A 24,810-nucleotide genomic window follows, 5' to 3' on the forward strand; every position below is an offset into this window, starting at 1 on the left:
ATTCTTCCTCTCCCTGATTTCCTCCATTTGTGTTTTCTTTAATTTTTCCAATTTCCTCCTCAGAACTTGAATAGTTTTGTTCATTTCCTTCACCCATCTGACTGTATATGCCTTCAATTTCTTTAGCTGTTTGTTTCAACATTCCTCTGTTTCTTTTATTTCTTTCAGTGACTTAATTATTTCTTCTTTGAAAGAAACAAATTGTTTCACTGCATCTTCCTGTATTTTTTTTTTTTTTTTTACGAATGGGCATACTCTGTTTGAATTTATCTTCCTCTATTTCTTTACAGATGGCCTTATTCTGTTCTACTTTATCCTCTTCTGTTTCTTTACAGATGGCCATAATCTGTATGACTTTATCTTCCTCTATTTCTTTACACATTAATTGTTTCCTCCATTATCCTCTTCATAAGCATATCTGTAAGGTCATCTTCTTGAATTTTACTTATGATATTGTGGCCAGGTTACCTGCACCTGGATAACTGAGTTCTGGAGATGCCATATTGCTTTGGCTTGAGAGACCAAAAGATAAATTAACAGCTATTATTAAGACCTGAACTAGGTGGGTGGAGAAGTCCAGTAATACCCTGAGGGGAAGGACCGCTTTACTGCATTCTTTCCCCACCCACTAGAGATACAGTTGCTAGGATACTGGACCATCCCCGTAGGGAGGGACACCAGATCATTAATGGCCTGGGAACCTTCCTATAGCCAATCACTTCAAAATGTAGCATTTTGACCAATAGATGCTTGCCAGGCAGGAATCGCCCCTGCCTTGGGCATGCTGGGATGGACCAGAATTTTTAAATCACCCAACTAACCTGGGCACAGGGCACTGGCTCCCACCGCTTCGGCAGTGGGTGTGTGTGGGCCCAAGCTGCGGCTTGTAATTACAATAAAAAGAACCTCATGTATTTACAGCAGAGTCTGTTTATTCCTGGTCTTTTGGGGTTCGTGAACTGGGCAGAACATTTTGGAGGCTACCTGTCTGGTTGTCTAAGTATTGGTTGTTAATTTCTGGTTCCTGCTGGAATCCTGGGGTGGGGAGAATCCACTTGCCAGAAAGATGGTTGTTCCTGAAAGAGGCCTCCTCAGCTCTTTGGGTATGGTCACTGAATGGCCAGTGCTTCTCAGGAATTGCCCCAACTCTCCTCAGGCATATGGACCTATGTGGTAACTGTGGTCGTTGGTAGTCGGGAAGAGGGGGTTCTCCTTTCACCAGAAGTCCTGAAGACAGCTGCCCTGCTGCTGGGTTTCTTGCTCTGAAATTAGTGAGCTGCTGCTGCTGCTGCCTTTACCCTGTGTTTGCTGAGTGCAGTCCTCTTGAAGAATCAGGGAACCCCGTGGTTTGTTCAGTTTAGCTAGGGAGACAGGTTGAGCAGTGTCTGGGTGCTGATCCTGTGGATCTCAGGCTTCTGTAGGTCTGAGGTTGGAGCTCTCGCCCCAGTACCCATGCAGTAATCAGGTAATCAGTGAAAGCAGCACTCATGCCTGTGGCAGGAAGCTAGAGCCTGGAGCCTGTGGGAACCCAGAAACTTTTCCATTGGGTGTCCTTAGGTTGGACCTGATGTTTCCCCCACCACTGTGGGTTTCCTTCCTACATGACTCAGTCTGTGGTGTTTTACGGTTCACAGTTCAGTCTGAGATGGTGAGTAGAGCATGCAGGCACAGGAGAGTGGCTCTGCACTGAAGACTGTGTGCCTACAGGAACCCAGAAATTCTCCTGAAAATTTTTCTCTGGCGGGGAGGGGTGTGTCAGCTGAGTACCCTGAGGTCGGACCTGATGTCTTGCTCACTGTAGGGTTTCCTCCCTAGAGGGAAACCCAGTCTCTGGAGCCCTGGGGCCCAAAGTCCTATCTGGGACAGTGAGTCGGGCATGCAGGCTGGTCTCTGAGCTGGCAGTTAAGTGCCTGCCAGAGCCTGGGTCCTTTTCCAGAGATTGTCTGAGTGACCTGATATTGTTTATGATTGCTTCCTTCACCGTGGGGTTTTCTCTCAGCTGGAATTCCCAATCTCTGGTGTTGTGGGGACCACATTTAAGTCTGGGATAGTGATGAGAGCACACAGGCTTGTGGCTCTGGGCTGGTGACTGAGGGCCTGTTGGGACCCTGGAACTCTTCCAGGGTTTAGCTGGATGATCTGAGAATGGTCCTGCTTGCTTCCTACCCCGTGGGGTTTCCTTTCACTTGGGAAACACAATTGCAGGTGTTTTAAGGCACAGAGTTTGGTCTGTTGGTCACTGTGCAGTCACTGGTTTCCTGCTCATCAGACACAGTGTTCTCTCTGCATCACCATATTGGATTCCCCAAGTTATTTTTAATAGTAGTATAAATGCACTAAAATGTGCCACAGAAATGAAATAATTTTTTGACCTTTCAAGATGATCTTTTTTATACTCAGCATATTCCCATGAATAACCATTCAAATTATTGTTGGCATTAAGAGTTTACTTTTTATTGTACAGATATATTCCATAGTGTTGATTTGTCACACTGTATCTCTTTATCACGTGATGAACTGGGGGCTGTTGTCACCTTTTAAGAGGTAAATATAAAATTGATATATATATATAAATATATATATATATATATATATATATATATATAAATATCTGTGTAAATCTTCATTTTCATTTTTTGAGATGGCTGGCCAAAAGTGTGATTACCAGACCATACGTTAGTATATATGTATATTTTTTAAAATACAAAATGTTGCAACATTAGCTAATTCTTAAATATTAGTCAGATGGTATAGATCCATCCCAAAGTGTTTATAATTTGTTTGAAAAGGTGAATTTAACATTACAATGATGATAGTTTTATAAAACAAGTGTTTTTCCATAAAATTCATTTTATAAATACTGCACTAATTTTCAAATTTTATACTTTATTTTTAGTCTCTATCTTAACCTGTAATTATGTGATACAGTATGGCTCTTTGTGAATTCACTTGAGGTGGCTGCAGTAGAAAATATTATCTTGAGTAGCAGCTAAACATTAATTCACCTAAGTTGACCATTCCTGTGCAATTAAATATTTCAATAAAATTGTGTTGGCATGTGGTAGAATAGACAATATATGTTGTTTTTCTCCAAGAGACAATACTTTTTTAGGTTAGTGATGAATACTGTCTAAAATGCCTTCAAAAATCACCAGTCCCTCTTATTCCAAAAACATTTCTCCATTATGGTTACTGTCATACCCTGTTTTTAAGCTTTTAAACATGGCATTAATAAAAAAAAATGTTTTCCAGCGTGAACTTAAGAACTTTGTTGAAGGCTACTGAATGCAGAGATTCAGCAATGTGAAATAAGTTTATAGTATTTTACTTAGATGAAATATCAGGGATTGTTGCACTGGTCTTCTGGGATTCTCATCACACAGCAAGTCCAGTGACTGAAGCAAGAAGAAGAAAGATATTGCCAAATGTGTCACAACTGCTGATGTAATTTGCAGCTCACTTCTTTTACATGAAATAACATAGAGCATATGTGGGTAGTTGAGACTTATTTCAAGCCAGAATGTATTGAGAACTGGAAGAGAAAATGAAAAGGGAGAGAGAACCTCATAAATTAATTTGGAGGCAGGTATAGCTTGGCTCTTGTAAGCATACATCTCAACTCTGGAGTCTGCACTCTAGCTCTCAATCCTTCCTCGACAGCTTTATTGGCTTGCAATCTTAGGATTTATGACTTGCCATTTATGGAGCCCCTATAAAATTTCAGTGGAGAAGACTCTGACCAATGTCTCGATGAGAAGACAAGAGTTTAAACAATTTGGCCAAGGTCAAAAAACAATTTAATACTGAGGTTGGGATTAGATATATGGCCCCGGATCCCATCTTCTCAGTCAGAATTCAATTGAGTAGCTGGAAGAACCGGTTTTCTCAGCAACATCCAGGTTAAATGGTTTCAGTGTAAATGTTAAAAGTACCACTTTCTATGTGAAAATCTCCCAGTTTCAAGAGAAATTCTGCTTTTGGCTTAATGTTGAACTGCACTGCCATAATAATAATTAATATTCAGTTCATTTATTTCTTGTTATTTTGTGTAAAATAATGAGAAAAAAATCACTGTGTCCTTCAAGTCTTTCTAGAAATACAAACATATCAGTCTAATAGCTGATATTATCTGGTTTTCAGTATTAGAATTTCACTTTAGTTATGTAGCTAAAAGAAACAGCTACCAATGTTCATATGATTTGTACAGTGTTTTTCTTTGTAATTTTATTCATGATACAATTATCTATACAAAAATGTGTTGATTGGGGCAAATGAAAACCTACTGATACAAAAGTGCACACATGAACTTTAGCAATATTTTATGACAAAAGGTACAAAGAGTGCATATTGCACAATTTAATTACAGACTAAGAAAGACAACAAACTAATGTTCTTTGAAGAACTCAGGATTTCTTACCTTGAGCGATGGAAGAGTTATTAGCTAGGTTGGGAGGTACAAGGAAAACCTTTTAAAGCAATGGGCATATTTGACATCTTCATTTGGAAGACAGTAGCACAAATGAATACACATTAAAAATCCATAAAGCTTTATACTTCAGATTTAAGCATTTTATTGTAGCCTTATATCCTAAAATATAAATTGCTGAAGAAGAATTTATACAAGAATTGCATCTATTAAGCCTTTCAGCTGAATTTTTTTTTAAAAAATATAGTAATCATAGGTATATTCAAGGAAGTAACACAACCTATGACCAAAGCACAGGATCTTCCTATGTAGCCTTGCCCTCCACATAGCCCAAGATACGCTCCAACTTACACCAATGCTCCTGCTTCAGCATTCTGAGTGCTTTAATTACAGATACACATTCTGAATGCTATAATTACACAATATACTTCCATGCCCCTGTCTATCCATAACTTTGTATGTGTCTGTGTATTTGCACACATGTGTGTGCCAGAGAATAACCTTGAAGGTCATTCCCCAGGAACTGCCACATTTCTTCTTTTGAGGCAAAGTTCTGCATTGGCCTGAAACTTGGCAAGTAGTCTGGCTGGCTGGCTGGCTGGCTGGAGAGTGAGCTCCCCAGCATTCTGCCTGTCTCCACTTTACCAGCAATGGGATACTAAGTGAACACCAGCATACCTGAATGCTTTTCAAGTGTGTTCTGAGAATCTAACTCCTATGTGTACACCAAGCACCTTACCAACTGAGCCATCTCTTCAGCCTCATAGCTCTTCTTCACTAAAAAGTGATTATTACCTAGTTTCCTTCCTTCATGATCATCAGTGTTGAGTCCTATTTGATTTCATAGCACCACTTGTTGAAGATGCTATCTTTTTTCCTTTGGATGGTTTTGGCATGTTTGTCAAAAAATCATGTCTCTAAAAGTGTATAAGTTTATTTCAGGGTCTTCTTTTCCATTCCATTGATCCACCAGTCTGTTTCTATGGTAGTACAATGCAGTTTTTTTTTTTTTTTTTTGCTTTTTTGCTTTTTTTTATTATTATTACTGTTGCTCTATATTATAGCTTGAGATCAGGGATGGACATACCTCTAGAAGATCTTTTACTGTAGAAGAATGTTTTATCTATTCTGGGTTATTACATATGTAGTTGAGAATTTTTCTTTCAAGGTATGTAAAGAACTGTGTTGGTAATTTGAAGGAATTGCATTTAATCTGAAGACTGCTTTCAGTAAGACAGCCGTTTTTACTATATTATTCCTGCCAAGCCACGAGCATAGGAGATCTTTCCATCTTCTGATATCTTCAATTTCTTTCTTCAGAGACTTCAAGTTTTCTTTCATACAAGGCTTTGACTTGCTTGGATAGAGTTTGTTTTGGGTGAAAGCACAGAGCCAGTGATACAAAGGAGAGATAAGGTAGTGTTTGAAGGTTTGTTTGACAGGTGCTGGAGACCTGAAATGTGTCTACTGAGAGTAAGTATCAGGATAAGGTCAGAGCTGAGGACTTGAATTATTATTCTCTTATTCCTTCAATTTCCCTAACTCCTGGCTATGGAAGGCAATGAAAAGGAAGGAAATATGATGTTAGAAGTAGATTCATTAGATATTTTGAAATTTGACCCATGATAATATAAAGTATTGGTGAGTTTCTTTCTCTCTCCCCTTTTGTGTCAGTCTTTTCTCTTATTTTGTGTGAAGGTTTTTGCTGTCACTGAAGTGTTTTGACCAGTGGTTATTAATCTTGGTTGATTTGGCCTTACATAGAGGCTGTAGGGTACTGCCGGAATCTGATGGGTAGAAGCCAGGGATGTGGCTCAGCACACTAAAATGAACAGATTAGCTTTCAACCCCAAGAATAATCCTGTCTTGAATTCAATAATGTTGATGTTGAGAAATATAGGCTTAGATTTAACCCTATGTTTACAAATAAAAGTGACTTTAGAAGTTGTTATCATCTAGAATATCTACATGAACCCCTTCATAGAGATGTATTCATTTTAGATATGGCTTACTGTCAAACGACTTGAGTTAACCCATACAACATTGTCTCAGTGTCTGGGTATGGCATTAAGACAAGTAGTGTCTGAAGAATCAGTTTGTTTTTGCTTTTTTTTCTTTAAGATATTAAAAAAACTGAAATGAACTTATAACAGAGAAGCAAGATAATAATATAACACAACAAGAAAATATAATCTGTTCCAGGAATGGGAGAATGATACATGAAAAGATTATTGAGGCTGGGGCAATAGCTCAGGAATAAATGAGCTTGTTTTGCAAGGCTAAGGACCTGAGTTCAATATCCAGAACTCATAAAAAAAGCCAGTTCTGGGGTACACATGTGTAATCCCAGTGTCAGAGAAACAGAGATAGGAGTATTCTAGTAACCTAATTGGTAAGCACAAGGCCACTGAGAGAATCTGTCTCAAAAGGGGTCAATGGCATTCCTAAGGATGGAACCCAAGGTTTTCATCTGGTCTCTAAACATGTATGCACATACAAATTCATGAAAATGCATACAAGTAAGTGTGCCTACATAAAAATATATGCACATAGAAAAAAAAAAGACAGAGGAAACATCAGAAAACCAGCCCTTATTTCTGTGTATTTCTGATTCAGTGACAATGAATGGAGGGAATCTCTTTTGATCTGGCTTTCCTCATTCACAATGTGAGAAGCCAAAGTCATGTATTTCAAAATCTTTTTCAATATAAAATTATGTGACAGGAGCCAACACATTCTTCACTTTCAAAATGCAAAGCCATTACATTCCAAATATTTTAGACAGTATAACAAGTAAAATAATGTTAAAAGGTTTATGAAAGTTACGGTGTCTTATTTCTTTAATATTTTATCATGCCTGACACATATAAGAAGTGCCATTGTTCTATAACATCAAAATATGTCTTTTAAAATTTCTTAGTTAACTGTTTGGCAAAATATGTTCCAGGTAAAGAAAAATAACCAGGCAGAACTGTTTAACATTTGTTCCTAATGTTAACTTTTAAATTTTGCTTAGAAAAATAATTCTGTTCAGAAATTTGATCTATCTGCCTTCCTTTTGTATTGCTTTTGGCTCTTCCAGAACTTCAGAAAAAGTTGATTTGTTATTCATGTTGGCCTTTGCTAATCCTTCTAAAGAATGTGAAAAAGGCTCAGTCTTTTATATTAGGAAATACCTGAGATTAAAATGGATTAAGTCTGAATGCCTTTCTCTTGTTCCATGCTGATGTAATGAGTGTTAACACAGTTTTTATGAAGGCAATGGGGTTTTATGCACTAAGCTATCATTTCTTTGTATGAGCATTCAGTGAGGGCATTGATACAGTTAGGCCTGGTGACTTTCTACACACTAAATTCCAAGATTCCATAGTGTCCTTGGAAAGTGTTGAATTAGATGGTAGATGGGAAAGGGTGAGAAACAGAAGTTAAAGAATGATCAGATGTGTCTAGGGATAAGCATAACCAGTGAGAGAATATTGCATGGTGAGAACATACTGTGCAAGTGGATTAGTAATAGATGTGTTTTTATTGATATTGTCCATTTTGTGCTACTGTTTTGACAAAACAAACAAACAAACCAAAACCAAAACCAAAACCAAACCAAAACAAACAGAATAACCTCTCTTTCCATTAAAGGTGCTTAGAGAATTAATATTACACAGATAGTATGTACTTTGTCTTCCAATAATTAAAAAAAATACATTTCTCACCATACCTCTTCATGTATACCTATTTAGGATAAGATACCACAGTAGAGGACAAAATCAACCAAACTGTAGGGATTAAAACACATGCTGTACATCTGTGCAGGGGTTCTAGGTTATCTCCATGTATGGTCCTTGGTTGGAGTATCAGTCTCAGAAAAGACCCCTGTGCCCAGCTTTTTTTGGTTGTGTTGCTCTCCTTCTGGAACTCCTGTCCACTCCAGGTCTTTCATCTCCCCCTTCTTTTATAAGATTCCTTGCACTCTGCCCAAAGTTTGGCTATGAGTCTCAGCATCTGCTTCCATACCTTGCTGGGTAGAGTCTTTCAGAGACCCTCTGTGGTGGCACCCTGCATGAAGATAACCTACACAGATGTAGCCCATAGCAGCTCAGTCTCCAAGTGGGTTCTCTAGTAAGGGGAACAGGGGCTGTCTTTGACATGAACTCAGTGGTTGGCTCTTCGATTATCTCCCTCTGATGGGGAAGCAGACTTACAGGCCACAAATGCAGCCAGTCCTGATGATACCTGATAGGCTAGGGTCAGGTAGAAGGGGAGGAGGACCTCCCCTATCAGTAGACTGGGGAAGAGGCATGAAAGGAGAAGAAGAGTGAGGAAGAGCGAGATTGGGAGGAGATAAGGGAGGGGGCTACAGCTTTGATACAAATTGAATAAACTGTAAAAAATAAATAAATAAATAAATAAATAAATAAATAAACAAACACTATTCAGAAAGAAAAAAGTCAAATATTGATCTCTGATTATCTCTGAATTCATTAAAAAATATATAATTTCTCTTCCCCTAAAAAAAAAAATACATGTCATATTAGGCTTCATTTGTACCTGTAAGCAGTTCTAGGAGACAGTTTAGGGAGAATATGCATCATGTTACATGTGAGTACTCACTCAAATTAGATTATCCAACCCAAAGCTAAGATAATGGTGGGACCAAATTCTCTCAAAGATTAGGGCATAATCATCCCCCTCACGTTAGAGAATATTTGAGGAGTGCCCTTCACCCACACAAAAATAGAGAACATGTTTATTGATTCCTGTAGATGCACTCCTCCAAATGAAAAAGATTGTGCTTTGTTAACTCGTGCCTGCTGTCTCATAGTGACTTGCCAGCTCTTAGATCCATTCCAGGGAAGAATCATAGAACTCTTCCCCATGTTCTCTATGTTACGGTTTGATTGTGAAATTTCCTCCATGAGCTCATGCATTATTAGTCCCTAGCTAATAACACTGTTTGAAGAAGTCATCAAACATTTTGGGCTTGTCCTTAGGTGGAAGATATAAGACTCTCAAGGTCAAGCCTTGAGGGTTGTAGATGGCAATACTTTCTTTACAGGCTCTGCTTCATAGGTAGTGGTATGTTCCCAATGTTATAACCTACCACCATGCCTTCTCTATCAAGATGGATTGTATCCCCTTAATGCGTTAAAAATCAATCCTTCCTTAAGTTGTTTCTGTCAGGTAGTCTGTCAGAGCAATGAGAAAAATTATCCTACATATACTACAACGGACTGTGAGGACCCACGGGAGCAAGTTTAGGTTTTGTGAGGAAACAGATTTTCAAGCTTGGCTTAACAGTTGGCAGTCTAGTTTACAATCCACTATGGAGGAAATAGGCAGCCAAATGGATTGCTTTTTGTGGTTCCTGCAAAGAAATAATTGTAATGTCATTTCAGTGTAAAGGTTCCACTGGGAGAATCAAACTGAACCACCTCCCAGCCTCCATGTGTGCATGTGTATGTATGTATGCATAAGTGTAAGTATGTGGGTGCTTCCACAAATGCAGAGGTCAAAACTTAATGCTGAGCTCTATCACTTACCACGTTATTGCATTGAGACAGGAACTCTCACTGCACTGAAATCTTGCCTTTTCAGTAGGGTGGCTAGCTAGTGAGGTTTTGAGATTTGCCTGACCCTTCCCCTAGTGCTAAGATTACAGGTGTGGGCAAATATGCATGGAGTTTTATATGGGGGCTGAGTATTTGAACTCATATCTTTGTGCTACCAGGACAAGTACTCCTACCTTCTAAGCCATCACCTTTGTTCTCACTTTTTACTGAACAATTCATACCTTACTTTATCTTTTTTCTTCCTCAATTGTCCAAAATTTATTTATTTTTAATATATATAGTTATTTATTACAGTTTATTCACTTTGTATCACCCCTGTATCCCCCTCCATAGTACCCTCCTTCCCTCTTCTCATACCCCTCTCCAAGTCCACTGATAGGGAGTGTCCTCCACCCTTCCCTCTGAATGTAGCCTATTAGGTCTCATCAGGACTGGCTACATAGTCTTCCTCTGTGACCTGGTAAGGCTACCCACCCCCTGCCAGTGGGAGGTGATCAAAGAGCCAGCCACTGAGTTCATGTCAGAGACAGTCCCTGTTCCCCTTATTAGGGAACCCGCTTGGAGACTGAGATGCAATGGGCTACATTTGTGCAGAGGTTGAGGATTACCTCCATGCATGGACCTTGTTTGGAGTATCAGTCTCAGAAAAGACCCCTGTGCCCAGATTTTTTGGTTTTGTTGTTCTCCATGTGGAGCTGCAGTCCCCTCCAGGTCTTGCTATCTCCTTCTTTCATAAGATTCCCTGCACTTGTCCAAAGTTTACATTCCCACCAGCAATGGAGGGGAGTTCCCCTTCTTTTCTACATCCTCTCCAGCATGTGTTCTCACTTGAGTTTTTGATCTTAGCCATTCTGATGGATGTAAGGTGAAATCTAAGGTTCATTTTGATTTGCATTTTCCTGATGACTATGGATGTTGAGCATTTTTCTAAGTGTTTCTCTGCCATTCAGTATTCCTCTATAGAGAATCCTCTGTTTAGCTCTGTACCCCATTTTTTAATTAGATTACTTGATTTGTTGCTGTTTAACTTCTTGAGTTCTTTATGTATTCTGAATATTAGCCTTCTGTCAGATATAGGGTTGGTGAAGATTCTTTCCCAGTCAGTAAACAGTCGTTTTGTTTTGATGAAAGTGTCCTTTGCTTTACAGAAGCTTTTCAGTTTCATGAGGTCCCATTTATTGATTGTTGCTTTTAGAGCCTGTGCTATTGGTATTCTGTTCAGGAAGTTGTCTCCTGTGTCAATGAGTTCAAAGCTCTTCCCCACTTTTTATTCTAATAGATTTAGTGTGTTTGGCTTTATGTTGAAGTCTTCGACCCACTTGGACTTTAGTAAAAAATATGGAATGCTTCACAAATTTGCTTGTCATCCTTGTGCAGGGGCCATGCTAAGCTTCTTTGTATAGTTCCAATTTTAGTGTATGTGCTTCCGGAATGACACTATTTCTTTATTTCTGAGATTATAGTTTAATTGCAATATTTTTCTCTTCCTTTTTCTCTCCCCAAATCATCCCATATTCCTTACTCTTCTCAGATGTGTGACCTCTTAGTCTTTACTAATTCTTATTGTATGCATATTGAACAGGGAATAGGACATGGGTGTCTCTGAAAGACTTTAACCCAACAGGGTATCAAAGCAGATGGTGAGACTCATAGCCAAACTTTTGACAGAGTGCAAGGAATCTTATGGAGGAATGGGGAGCTAGAAAGATCTGGAGGGGACAGGAGCTCCACAAAGAAACCAACAAAGCCAAACAACCTGGGCTCAGGGGCCCTGCAGGGACTGAAACTCCAACCAGAGACCATGCTTTGGTAGGATTTAGACTCCCTGGTCAGATGAAGCCCATAGGCTGCTCAGTTTCCAAGTGGCTTCAATGCTAATGGATCAGTAGCTGTCTCTGACATGAACTCAGTGAATCACTCTTTGATCACCTCCCCCTGGGTGTGCAGCCTTGCCATGGCACATAGGAAGAGAAAACAGCTAATCCTGATGACACCTGATAGGTTAGGGTCATATAGAAAAGGCAGAAGTCCTCTCTTATCAGTGGAGTAGGGGAGGGGCATAGGAGGAGAATAGAGAGGGTGGGAGGGGCTAAGAGGAGATGAGGGAGTGGGCTACAGTCAGAATACAAAGTGAATAAATTGTAATAATAAACAAACAAACAAAAATAAAACTATCTCTGTCATTTTCATGACATTTAATTATTTTTCTTTTACAATTTCTTTGATTAGTTGATTTTGTCTCTCCTTTTTGCACCTTTCTGTTTTTTTTTTTTTTTTTTTTTTTTTTTTTTTTTTTTTTTTTTTTTTTTGTCATTGTCCCTTTCGCCTTTCTCAGAAATTCTGTGATATTACCTTTACTACATTTCCTAAATAGAGAACCCATATCTTTATATATTGCTTATCTATGTCTATATTCTTTTAGATAAGGGTTTTTCAACCTTAACCATACTGACATTTGGGGGCTAACTTCTGTTTACTAAGAGACAAAAATCAATTAGCTGTTGGGACAGCCAAAAATATCTACAGACATTATTATATATATCCACAAACTACACTAATCAATATTTATCATCAGTGGGTGTCAAGAAGTGAGCACAGGATAAAGGGAATTGGTCCTCCCTTATCAGTAGACTAGGGATGGGGTATAGTGGGAGAAGAGTGAGTGTGGATGGTACTGGGAGGAAAAGAGGGAGGGAGCTACAGTGGGATAGAAAGTGAATAAGATGTTATAAAGAAAGAAAGAAGTGAGCACAGGACATAGAAGAGATGGCTTAAAATTAAATATATTTTACCCAACAATCATATTAACTAGGAGGTTCTCCCTGTATTAATAAAAATAACTATTTTAAGTTTCCTAATTAATTAGGAGGAAAATAATATTTTGTTTTTCACAGAAGAAAATATTTTTGTTTCATATAATTATTTGCCTAGTAAAAGATAAATTATAATGGAAAGGACTGCTGTCCTTATAATTTTTATCTTATTTTTGTATTAAAGAATATTTGTTTGACTTTTTCCATGTCAGAGCAATAAATTCATTAGAACAACTCTGGAACATGCCCAGGACCAAAGAAAAAAAAATGTGTGGTTAGAGGTTAGACAAAGTTCAGAGTTCACCTTCAGACATTGTAGTAAGCCATGGCAAACATTTCCTTTAATCTAAAAAATCTAAATGTCTCCTTAGAGCTCATCATTTTTTTTTTTTTTTTTACTTTTAACTAACTTGATGTGAGCTAAAGAAGCCACTTTGATACCCGAGTTGTTTTGTTTTAGTTTGGTGTGTGTGTGTGTATATATATAAATATATATATATATATATATATATATATATATATATATATATAGAGAGAGAGAGAGAGAGAGAAAGAGAGAGAGAGAGAGAGAGAGAGAGAGTAGGCTTTAAGTTTATGCAACTGTAGGAGTTAAGAAAATAAGATTGTAGCAGAACCAGAAAATTTGAACACAGAGGTCTCCCCAGGGACTCATATTCCAACCAAGGAACATGCATGGAGATAACCTAGAACCCCTGCACAGATGTAGTCCATGACAGCATAGTATTCAAGTGGGTTCCATAATAATTGGAAGAGGGACTGCCTCTGACATAATCTGATAGGCCTGTTCTTTGATCACCTCCCCTTGAGGGGAGAGCAGCCCTACCAGGCCACAGAAGATGACAATGCAGCCATTCTTGATGGGATCTGATAGACTAAGATCAGAAGGAAGGAGAGAAAGACCTCCCCTATCAGTGGACTTGGGAGAGGCAAGCGAGAAGAAGGGGGAGGGAGGGTGGGATCGGGAGGGGAGGAGGGAGGGGCTTATGGGGGGGATACAAAGTGAATAAACTGTAATTAATAAAAAATAAAAAATAAAATAAAAAGAAAACAAGATTGTCATTCAAGTATTAACAGAAGGCCTTTCTACCCAGGGGATTTTTTTATATTCAAAATAACAGTTTTCACAGTTAAATTATTTATATGTAGATACACAAAACAAAACTGGTATGAACTTTTGACTACATAGTTAGTCTACTGGTAAACCGTATATGCAATTAGCTTAATGTGTTCTATTGGAATTTTCACTAGCTTTAAAACTATCTGTTACAAAAATAAATATTAGTAAGATACTCATACAGTTATTGGTTTCCCATTGCTGCTTAAATGTGTTGTCGTGGGCATTGAATAGAACAGCACAAAAAATCTACAGTTCTGAAGGAAAGAAGTTCAAGTCAGCATGTATGCTTTTCCTGCTCAGCAGATGACAAAGCAGAAATCAAGGTGTCCACCAACTGGGTTCTCTTCAGGAAGGCTTGGAAGAATCTCCTTCCAAGCTTATTGGAATTGTGCAATTCAGTTCTTTGTGTTTGGAGGCCGGAGGCCCTCTATCCTTAGTGAATATCAAGTCAGACCATTCTCCGCTCCCAGAAACTGCTTGTGTTCTTCCTTTTTTTTTTTTTTTTTTTTTTTTTCTGTGATGGTGGTTCTCAAACTTCCTAATGCTGCAACCCTTTAATATAGTTCTTCATGTTTTGGTGACCACACTAACCATAAAACAATTTTCATTTCACCTTCATATCTGTAATTTTACTACAATAATTTGCACTACAAATATTTTTGGAGAGAGAGGTTTGACATAGAGGTCATTCCCCACAGATTGAGAACACCCTGATCTGTGACCCTCTTTACCTTCAGAATTTCATCACCTCCTCTTCCTTACATGACTATAGACTGAATGTTTATCTACCCAACCTTTTTAAAAAATTGGTTTTTTTTATTAATTACAGTTTATTCACTTTGTATCCCAGCTGTCACACCCTCCGAGTTCCCTCCCAACCACACCCTTCTTTCCTCTTCTCCTCCCATGCCCTTCCCCCAGTCCACAGATAGGGGAGGTCCTCCTCCCTTTCCTTCTGATCCTAGTCTATCAGGTCTCATCAGGACTGGCTGCATTGTCCTCCTCTGTGGCCTGGTAAGGCTGCTCCCCCCTCAGGGGGAGGTGATCAAAGAGCCAGTCCTTGAGTTCATGTCAAAGACAGTCCCTGTCCCCATTACTAGGGAACCCAATTGGAGACTGAGCTACATTTGTGCAGGGGTTCTAGGTTATCTCTATGAATGGTCCTTGGTTAGAGCATCAGTCTCAGAAAAGACCCCTGTGGCCTGATTTTTCTTTTCTTATTTCTTTTTTTTTCTCTCCTCGTGGAGCTCCTGTCCCCACCAGGTCTTTCTGTCTCCTCCCTTTCATAAGATTCCCTGCACTCTGCCCAAAGTTTGGCTATGAGCCTCGGCATCTGCTTTGATACCCTTATTGGATAGAGTCTTTCAGAAGCCCTCTGTGGCAGGCTCCTGTCCTGTTTCCTGTTTTCTCCCTCTTCCTATGGCCATCCAGTTTACCGGTCTGTCTGTGTGAGGATTGAGCATCTTACCCAGGGTCCTACTTGATTAGCTTCTTTAGGTGTACAGGATTTAGTATGATTATCCTATATTATATATCTAATATCTACTTATAAGTGAGTATATACCATGTGTGTCTTTCTGCTTCTGGGATACCTCACTCAGGATGATCTTTTCTAGTTCCTACCATTTACTTGCAAATATCATGATTTCTGTGTTTTTAATTGCTGAGTAGTATTCCATTGTGTAAATATACCACAATTTCTGTATCCATTACTCCATTGAGGGGCATCTAGATTGTTTCTAGATTCTAGCTATTACAAATAAAGCTGATATAAACATGGTTGAGTAAATGTCCTTATTGTATACTTGAGCATATTTTGTCTATATATGCTATTTGAGCATATATGCCTAGGAATAGTATAGCTGGATCTTGAGGTAGTACTTTTCCTAATCATCTGAGAAAGCACCAGATAGATTTCCATAGTGGTTGTTCAAGTTCACATTCCCACCAGCAATAGAGGAGGGTTCTACTTTCTCCACATCCTCTCCAGCGTGTGTAGTCCAGGTTAGAAGGCACATTCAAATAATTAAATATCACAGATATTTTAAAACTAATATTAGTGCTAAAATTAGGTGTTTTAATTTACACATCCTACTGCAAAAAGATATTTGAAATTTATGACCACAGATTTTGTTCAGTCATATAATGTTTTAAAATAATTTTTTAAAGTGGGATACTGGTTAGTCATAAAATGGACAAAGTAGTGCCAGCCTATAATCCCAGCACTCAGGAAGGTGAAGGCAGGGGTATTTCCGTTAGTTCGAAGCCGGACTGGTCTGCAAAGCAAGTCCAGGACAGCCAAGGCTACACAGAGAAACCCTGTCTCAAAAAAAAAAAAAGTAAAGAAAAAGAAAAAAAACAAGAAAACAAGAAAAAAATGCTAAGTGGTTGAAACCAGTCCCAAAGGATCACATATTATATGAATATATTTATATGAATAATATTCAATAGCTGAATCCATACATATGGAAAGTAGATTAGTGGTTAATATTATTTTTCCAATGTCCCTTCTCGAAACCCCACCTCCCTTTTACAAAAGAAACACAAGGTTCAATCAGAATCCATAACATATATCCTCATATAACCAAAACTGTAAAGATTTTGCACAGACTATGATTAACAGGTACAACTTATTCATCATATGTGATCTGCCTACGGAATATGGAAGTGTTCTGTTCTCTTTCACTTTCTTTCCATATTTCAGAGGAAGGTCTCATAAGAACACTAATTTGTTTCTTACATTGAAATAAGTAGAACCAAGGAGAAAGGGTAGAAAGTGTATGGTTTCATTTTCCCAGCTGATTCTTCTCACTACAGTTCTGGTCTTAGAAAAAACAGAGTAGAATAGAACCTTAAGTTAACTCTTGGGAGGGATAGCATATTCATATAAGATTAAGTACATGACACTTTATACATCAATAACACAGCTAAAGTGCGGTATACTCTCCTTAAATAAGGGCTTTTCTTTTTAGCCACTTGCTTGAAGTGCCTCCATAAAAGACAAATAACGTAAAAATAATTCAAAATGTAAAGTTGTATTTTTTTTTAATTAAGGAGCATGTCTCAGGTGAAGGAAAATAATTAGTTTTACTTATTTGGAAGGCTTTTTTTAGTATGAAGGAAAGGTATAATGTACATTGCCAAGGAATTTTTAAGATTTTTATTTAGTCAGCAAACATTTATTGAATGTCTACTTTATTCAAAGTATTACTTCGGCACTTTGGGGAAAGAAAGCATTTAATCATAGTCCCTGCATAGAAATAAGAAGGTAAACATGTTTTTGGAGAAACTGCTGAGCAGTAAATTCTTCGTAAGATTTGAAAAAATATTAATTAAATACTCATACAAATTTTGGTGCTAGTGAGAGTAACTTTTGTAATTATTACATAGTATGTGATAAAAATTCAAATCCAGACTAGCTTGGCTCAAACACATGTATTCTTTTCACTAGTGTGTATTACTTCTCTTATATAAAAGTCTTTCTAGAGGCTTGTCCTCTTTCTCAAGATGCCACCTAAGATCTAACATACTACCAGATACAAACCCAAGTGTTTATTGGGAGCTGGGGATGTAGTTCTTTGCCAGGTGTTTGTTTAGAATGCACAAGGCCCTGAGTTCAAATTCCAGCAGTGGAACACTCAGGAAGTAGAGGCAGAAGGAGCAGGAGGTTCAAGTCATCCTTGGCCACATAGTGAGTGTGAGGTCAGATGAGACTACGTAAGACTCTGGTTCCAAATAAAAAGTAAAAGTATTTGTTAGATCAATAGAACTGAAGCCAGAGAGGAGAAAGTTATCTCTGAAGGTCACTTGGCTAGAGATCAGAAAAAAAGGTGTGTGTGTGTGTGTGTGTGTGTGTGTGTGTGTGTGTGTGTGTGTGATATCTCATCATTTTCAAAAGAAAAAAGAAAAAGGTGGGGATGAGTTTTTTGTCAATGGAAAAAACAGATACCTCATGGCCAACAAAAAGAAGCAACCAAAGAAGATGAATGTAAAGGAAATGCACAACAGCTCCTACACAACATTGAAACTCAAAGTACATGAGATAGTCAAGCAAAAAAGCAGAGTAGCAGTGTTTCCCACATGTCTCCCCTACTGGCACCAATGGCACTTGGGACTGGATTGCTCTTTGTGGTGAGGGACTTCCCTATATATTGGAAGAAAATCAATACCATCCCTGGCTAGGATATACATACACTAGATATAGGAAGCATAGCTCTTCCTACTTCTTGTCGTTTTGAAGACAGAAGAGACTCCAAGAGGAAAAAAGAAAAAAAAAGAAAAGTCTTTATAATTTCTTTAGTGTATTTTCATCAAGTAGGAGCTTAAAAGTACTCTGGCACTATCACTGAAATGGACTACATATTTCACATATATTTAAGTTTATAGATTGAAAATATAAATTTTGAGATGTTTAGTATATTTAAATTTAATACACTTTACAGTACAGTTTATCTGTACATTTAATATACATAGAAATTAATTAATAAAACAATGATGTGAATAATGACATCTATTTTCTACAAGGATTACATCTTGGCAAGAATTTTATTCTTTATTTTCCTAAAATAATATTTGACATTGCCTAAAATTTTTTTTGATTTTCTTTTTTTTATTAATTACACTTTATTCATTTTGTATCCCCTCATAAGCCCCTCCCTCCTCCCCTCCCGATCCCACCCTCCCTCCCCTTTCTGCATGCATGCCACTCCCCAAGTCCACTGATAGGGGAGGTCCTCCTCTCCTTTTTTCTGATCTTAGTCTATCAGTTCTCATCAAAAGTGGCTGCATTGTCCTCTACTGTGGCCTGATAAGGCTGCTCCCCACTCAGGGGGAGGTGATCAACGAGCAGGCCAATCAGATTATGTCAGAGGCAGTCCCTCTTCCCATTACTATGTAACCCACTTGGACACTGAACTGCTATGGGCTACACCTGTGCAGGGGTTCCAGGTCATCTCCACGAATAGTCCTTGGTTGGAGTATGAGTCTCTGGGAAGTTCCCTGTGTTCAAATTATCTTGTTTTGTTGCTCTCCTTGTGGAGTTCCCATCCCCTCCAGCTCTTACTATTTCCTACTTCTTACATAAAATTCCATTCACTCTGCCCATCAGCTGGCCATCAGGCTCAGCATCTGCTTTGACAGTCTATACTGCAGAAGCTTTCAGAGGCCCTCTGTGGCAGGTTTCAAGGTTGTTTCCTGTTTTCTTCTGGCTTTCAGAGGCCCTCTGTAGCAGGTTCCGAGGTTGTTTCCTATTTTCTTTTTCTTCTGATGTCCATCCTCTTTGCCTTTCAGGATGGGGATTGAACATTTTAGTTAGGGTCCTCTCTTTTGCTTAGTTTGTTTAGATGTACAGCTTTTAGTGGGTTTATTCTATGTTGTATGTTTATATGAGTGAGTATATACCATGCGTGTCTTTTTGCTTCTGGTACAACTCACTCAGGATGATCCTTTCCAAGTCCCACCATTTACCTGCAAATTTCATGATTTCCTTATTTTTCATTGCTGAGTAATACTCCATTGTATAGATGTACCACAGTTTCTGCATCCATTCTTCAGTTGAGGGGCATCTGGGCTGTTTCCAGCTTCTGGCTATTACAGTTTACGATAAGCAGTTTTCAGCTTTGGGACGACGGAGGGAACTACAGCTGGGATACAAAGTGAATAAATTGTAATAAATAAAAAAGTGACAAAAAAACCCCAGAGAAATAATTGAAGGGATTCCTATGGCACACAAGAAATTTAGTTTCTCTTAGTGTAAAATTTTTGATAATTTGTAAAATTTGATAATTTGAAAAATAGAGAAAATATGGGTACTGGAATAAAATAAAATAAAATAAGCAGTTTTAAAAAATGTTTACGTATTAAACATTTACATATTAGTTATCTATACATTACATATATGTATACATATATAATTGTACATATATGAGTTCTGTATATATATTTGTAATATGTTTTTTCACTGCTATGTCTCTTTATCTTCATGTAGGGACTTCAACTGCCAGTAAAAGTGGTTGAAACTAAGATGTGAGGTTTTCTGAAGCCTATAGCAAGCATATGTTAGGGTCAGCAACAGAGGTGTGTAATTGTTTCCAAATGGAAAACTGAGTGATAAAAGTTGTTAATTAGAATATTGAGTCATCAATTTTTTGGGATAATGGTGTCAGGCTCCTTACCTGAAGGCAGGATCTCTCCCATTTAGGACTGAGCACTCTCATTCTGCACATTACCAAGTTGTGTGTCTCTGTGCTAACTGCCATCTACTACAAGAAACTTTTCTGATGAGGGCTGAGTACGGCAGCATGCACAGGTTTACTAAGGTTCAACCCAGAGTTCCAGGAGTGAGAAGGGGAACTGGACATGGGAGCCCACTGTTAACCAAGAAGTTATCTTTAACTGTTACCTGATGGTGAAGGAAGTAATTTTTCACACAGAGGAGTTTCATAAGATTTAGTAACCACATTTCAGGGCAGGTCCCATGGCCAGGAGTAATTAACACAAAATAAATTTAATAGTATTTTTGTAGATATTGTCATATTTTACTTTTTATGGGGTTTGGGACTCCCCCCTTTTATTGTTTATTTTTATTTCATTTTTTTGCATTTTTTATATATGTATTTTTTTCTGTTTTAAAGAGTGGGAGAGAGAGGAACATAAAGTTAGGTGGATAGGGCAGTAGGGATGCTCTAGGGGTAATTATACAGGTAAAAACACAATACACAATCAAAATGCATCATATGAATTTTCCTTCAATTAGAAAATAACGTGGAGCACAATAGAGGAAGAAATGTAACTTTGGTCTCTGGCTTCCACGTGTGTACATAGGGGTATTCATATCTACATATACACTTATAAAACACACAGAGACAAGTATTCAATCGTTCTTATTCATTTCTACGTCATCCATCCCAAAACCAGGGGATGTGCAAAAGGAAAGTATTTTTATTTGTTAAGGTCAAGAAGGAATGTCAAAGCTGGAAGATATGTAGTAGTCAAAGATAAACAGTGTGGGGAGGACAGAGGGATTAGAGTATATAAAGTCATAGGGAGATGTTATCAGTAGACATAGGCTTTAAAATATTAACAATGGAGATAAATTTTGGGAAGCAGGCTTGGGATAAGTTTTGAATTGCAAGAAAAACTGTTCTGGCTAGCAGAGGGAGGTCATGAATTTGTCTGGCACAAAATGCTGACACCTAAGACAGTGTTTTTTCTATTTCTTAAAGGGTAGTGAAAGCCAGTGCATTCTTCAGCCAAATGGTTTTGATAACAAAGATGTTTTTTTTTAATTTTTTTAATTACACTTTATTCATTTTGTATCCCCCCATAACCCCCTCCCTCCTCCCCTGCCGATCCCACCCACCCTCCCCTTTCTGCATGCATGCCATTCCCCAAGTCCACTGATAGGGGAGGTTCTCCTCTCCTTTCTGATCTTAGTCTATCAGTTCTCATCAAAAGTGGCTGTATTGTCCTCTACTGTGGCCTGGTAAGGCTGCTCCCCCCTCAGGGGGAAGTGATCAACGAGCAGGCCAATCAGATTATGTCAGAGGCAGTCCCTCTTCCCATTACTATGGAACCCACTTGGACACTGAACTGCTATGGGCTACACCTGTGCAGGGGTTCCAGGTCATCTCCACGAATAGTCCTTGGTTGGAGTATGAGTCTCTGGGAAGTTCCCTGTGTTCAAATTATCTTGTTCTGTTGCTCTGCTTGTGGAGTTCCCGTTCCCTCCAGCTCTTACTATTTCCCACTTCTTAGATAAAATTCCATTCACTCTGCCCATCAGTTGGCCATCAGGCTCAGCATCTACTTTGACAGTCTATACTGCAGAAGCTTTCAGAGGCCCTCTGTGGCAGGTTTCAAGGATGTTTCCTATTTTCTTCTGGCTTTCAGAGGCCCTCTGTAGCGGGTTCCGAGGTTGTTTCCTATTTTCTTTTTCTTCTGATGTCCATCCTCTTTGCCTTTCAGGATGGGGATTGAACATTTTAGTTAGGGTCCTCTCTTTTGCTTATTTTGTTTAGATGTACAGCTTTTAGTGGGTTTATTCTATATTGTATGTTTATATGAGTGAGTATATACCATGAGTGTCTTTTTGCTTCTGGGACAACTCACTCAGGATGATCCTTTCCAGGTCCCACCATTTACCTGCAAATTTCATCATTTCCTTATTTTTCATTGCTGAGTAATACTCCATTGTATAGATGTACCACAGTTTCTGCATCCATTCTTCAGTTGAGGGGCATCTAGGTTGTTTCCAGCTTCTGGCTATTACAAATAAAGCTGCTACAAACATGGTTGAGCAAATGTCCTTTTTGTGTACTTGCGCCTCTTTTGGGTATATGCCTAGGAGTGGTATGGCTGGATCTTGAGGAAGCGCTATTCCTAGTTGTCTGAGAAAGCGCCAGATTGATTTCCAGAGTGGTTGTACCAGTTTACATTCCCACCAGCAGTGGAGAAGGATTCCCCTTTCTCCACAACCTCTCCAGCATGTGTTGTCCCTTGAGATTTTCATCTTGGCCATTCTGATGGGTGTAAGGTGAAATCTCTGGGTTGTTTTGATTTACATTTCCCTAATGGCTAATGAGGTTGAGCATTTCTGTAAGTGCTTCTCTGCCATTCGATATTCCTCTGCAGAGAATTCTCTCTTTAGCTCTGTTCCCCATTTTTTAAGTGGATTACTTGGTTTATTGCTTTTCAGCTTGTTTAGTTCTTTATATATATTGGATACGAGTCCTCTGTCAGATAAAGGGTTGGTGATGATTCTTTCCCAATCTGTAGGCAGTCGCTTTGTTTTGATGACGGTGTCCTTTGCTTTACAGAAGCTTTTCAATTTCATGAGGTCCCATTTATTGATTGTTGCTCTTAGAGCCTGTGCTGTTGGTGTTCTGTTCAGGAAGTTTTCTCCTGTACCAATGCGTTCTAGGGTATTCCCCACTTTTTTTTCTAGCCGATTTAAGGTGTCTGGTTTTATGTTGAGGTCTTTGATCCACTTGGACTTCAGTTTTGTGCAGGGTGATAAGTATGGATCTATTTTCATTTTTCTACATGTAGACATCCAGTTGCACCAGCACCATTTGTTAAAGATGCTATCTTTTTTCCATTGTATGGTTTTGGCATCTTTGTCAAAAATCAGGTGTCCGCAAGTGTGTGGGTTTATTTCTGGGTCTTCTGTTCGATTCCATTGATCCACCATTCTGTTTCTATGCCAGTACCATGCAGTTTTTATAACTGTTGCTCTATAGTACAGATTGAGATCAGGGATGGAGATACCTCCAGAAGATCTTTTATTGTAGAGGATTGTTTTAGCAATTCTCGGTTTCTTGTTATTCCATACGAAGTTGAGAATTTTTCTTTCCAGGTCTGTAAAGAATTGTGTTGGCAATTTGATGGGAATTGCATTAAATCTGTAGATTGCTTTTGGTAAGATGGCCATTTTTACTATGTTAATCCTGCCAAGCCATGAGCATGGGAGATCTTTCCATCTTCTCATATCTTCCTCTAATTCTTTCTTCAGAGACTTGAATTTTTTTTCATACAAGTCTTTGACTTGCTTGGTTAGGGTTACACCAAGGTACTTTATGTCATTTGTGGCTATTGTGAATGGTGTTGTTTCTCTAATTTCTTTCTCAGCCCTTTTGTCTTTTGTATACAGGAGTGCTACTGATTTTTTTGAGTTAATTTTGTATCCGGCCACTTTGCTGAAGGTGTTTATCAGCTGTAGGAGTTCCCTGGTAGAGTTTTTGGGGTCACTCATATATACTATCATATCATCAGCCAATAGTGATAATTTGACTTCTTCCTTTCCCATCTGTATCCCCTTGATCTCCTTCGACTGTCTTATTGCTCTAGCAAGGACTTCCAGCACTATGTTGAAGAGATATGGAGACAGTGGGCAGCCTTGTCTTGTCCCTGATTTCAGTGGGGTTGCTTTAAGTTTCTCTCCGTTCAGTTTGATGTTGGCTATAGGCTTGCTGTGTATCGCCTTTACTATGTTTAGATATGTGCCTTGTATCCCTGATCTCTCCAGTACTTTAAACATGAATGGATGTTGGATTTTGTCAAATGCTTTTTCAGCATCTAGGGAGATTATCATGTGGTTTTTTTTCTTCAGTTTGTTAATATGGTGGATCACATTGATGGATTTCCGTATATTGAACCACCCCTGCATACCTGGGATGAAGCCTACTTGGTCATAGTGGATAATATCTTTGATGTGTTCTTGGATCCGGTTTGCAAGTATTTTGTTAAGTATTTTTGCATCAATGTTCATAAGGGAGATTGGCCTGAAATTCTTTTTCTTTGTTGAGTCTTTGTGAGGTTTAGGTACCAAGGTGATTATGGCTTCATAGAATGAGTTTGGTAATGTTCCTTCTGTTTCTATTTTGTGGAATAGTTTGAAGAGAATTGGAGTTAGCTCTTCTTTGAAGGTCTGGTAGAATTCTGCTCTGAAGCCATCTGGTCTTGGGCTTTTTTTGGATGGGAGACTTTTGATGACTGCTTCTATTTCTTTGGGGGATATAGGACTATTTAGTTGATTTACCTGGTCCTGATTCAGCTTTGGTGAGTCAAATCGATCAAGAAAATTGTCCATTTCATTTAGATTTTCAAATTTTGTTGAGTATAGACTTTTGAAGTAAGTCCTAATGATTGTTTGGATTTCCTCAGTGTCTGTAGTTATGTCCCCCCTTTCATTTCTGATTTTGTTGATTTGGGTGGTGTCTCTCTGCCTTTTAGTTAGCTTGGCTAAGGGTTTGTCAATCTTGTTGATTTTCTCAAAGAACCAGCTCTTGGTTTCATTGATTCTTTGAATTGTTTTATTTGTTTCTAATCGATTGATTTCAGCCCTGAGTTTGATTATTTCCAGCCGTC

The 24,810-nt window shown here is 38.5% G+C and overlaps 1 non-coding gene across 1 annotated transcript; it reads right to left on the bottom strand.

Moving 5' to 3' along the window:
* Positions 1-11,325: 11,325 nt before the first annotated feature.
* Positions 11,326-11,431, bottom strand: LOC129681462 (U6 spliceosomal RNA). The gene has a single exon (XR_008720848.1). It is a non-coding gene; the product is annotated as a U6 spliceosomal RNA (small nuclear RNA).
* Positions 11,432-24,810: the final 13,379 nt, after the last annotated feature.

The sequence above is a fragment of the Psammomys obesus genome, unplaced genomic scaffold (assembly GCF_907164565.1).
Source record: "Psammomys obesus unplaced genomic scaffold, mPsaObe1.curated_primary_1811, whole genome shotgun sequence".
Taxonomy (NCBI): Eukaryota; Metazoa; Chordata; class Mammalia; order Rodentia; family Muridae; genus Psammomys; species Psammomys obesus.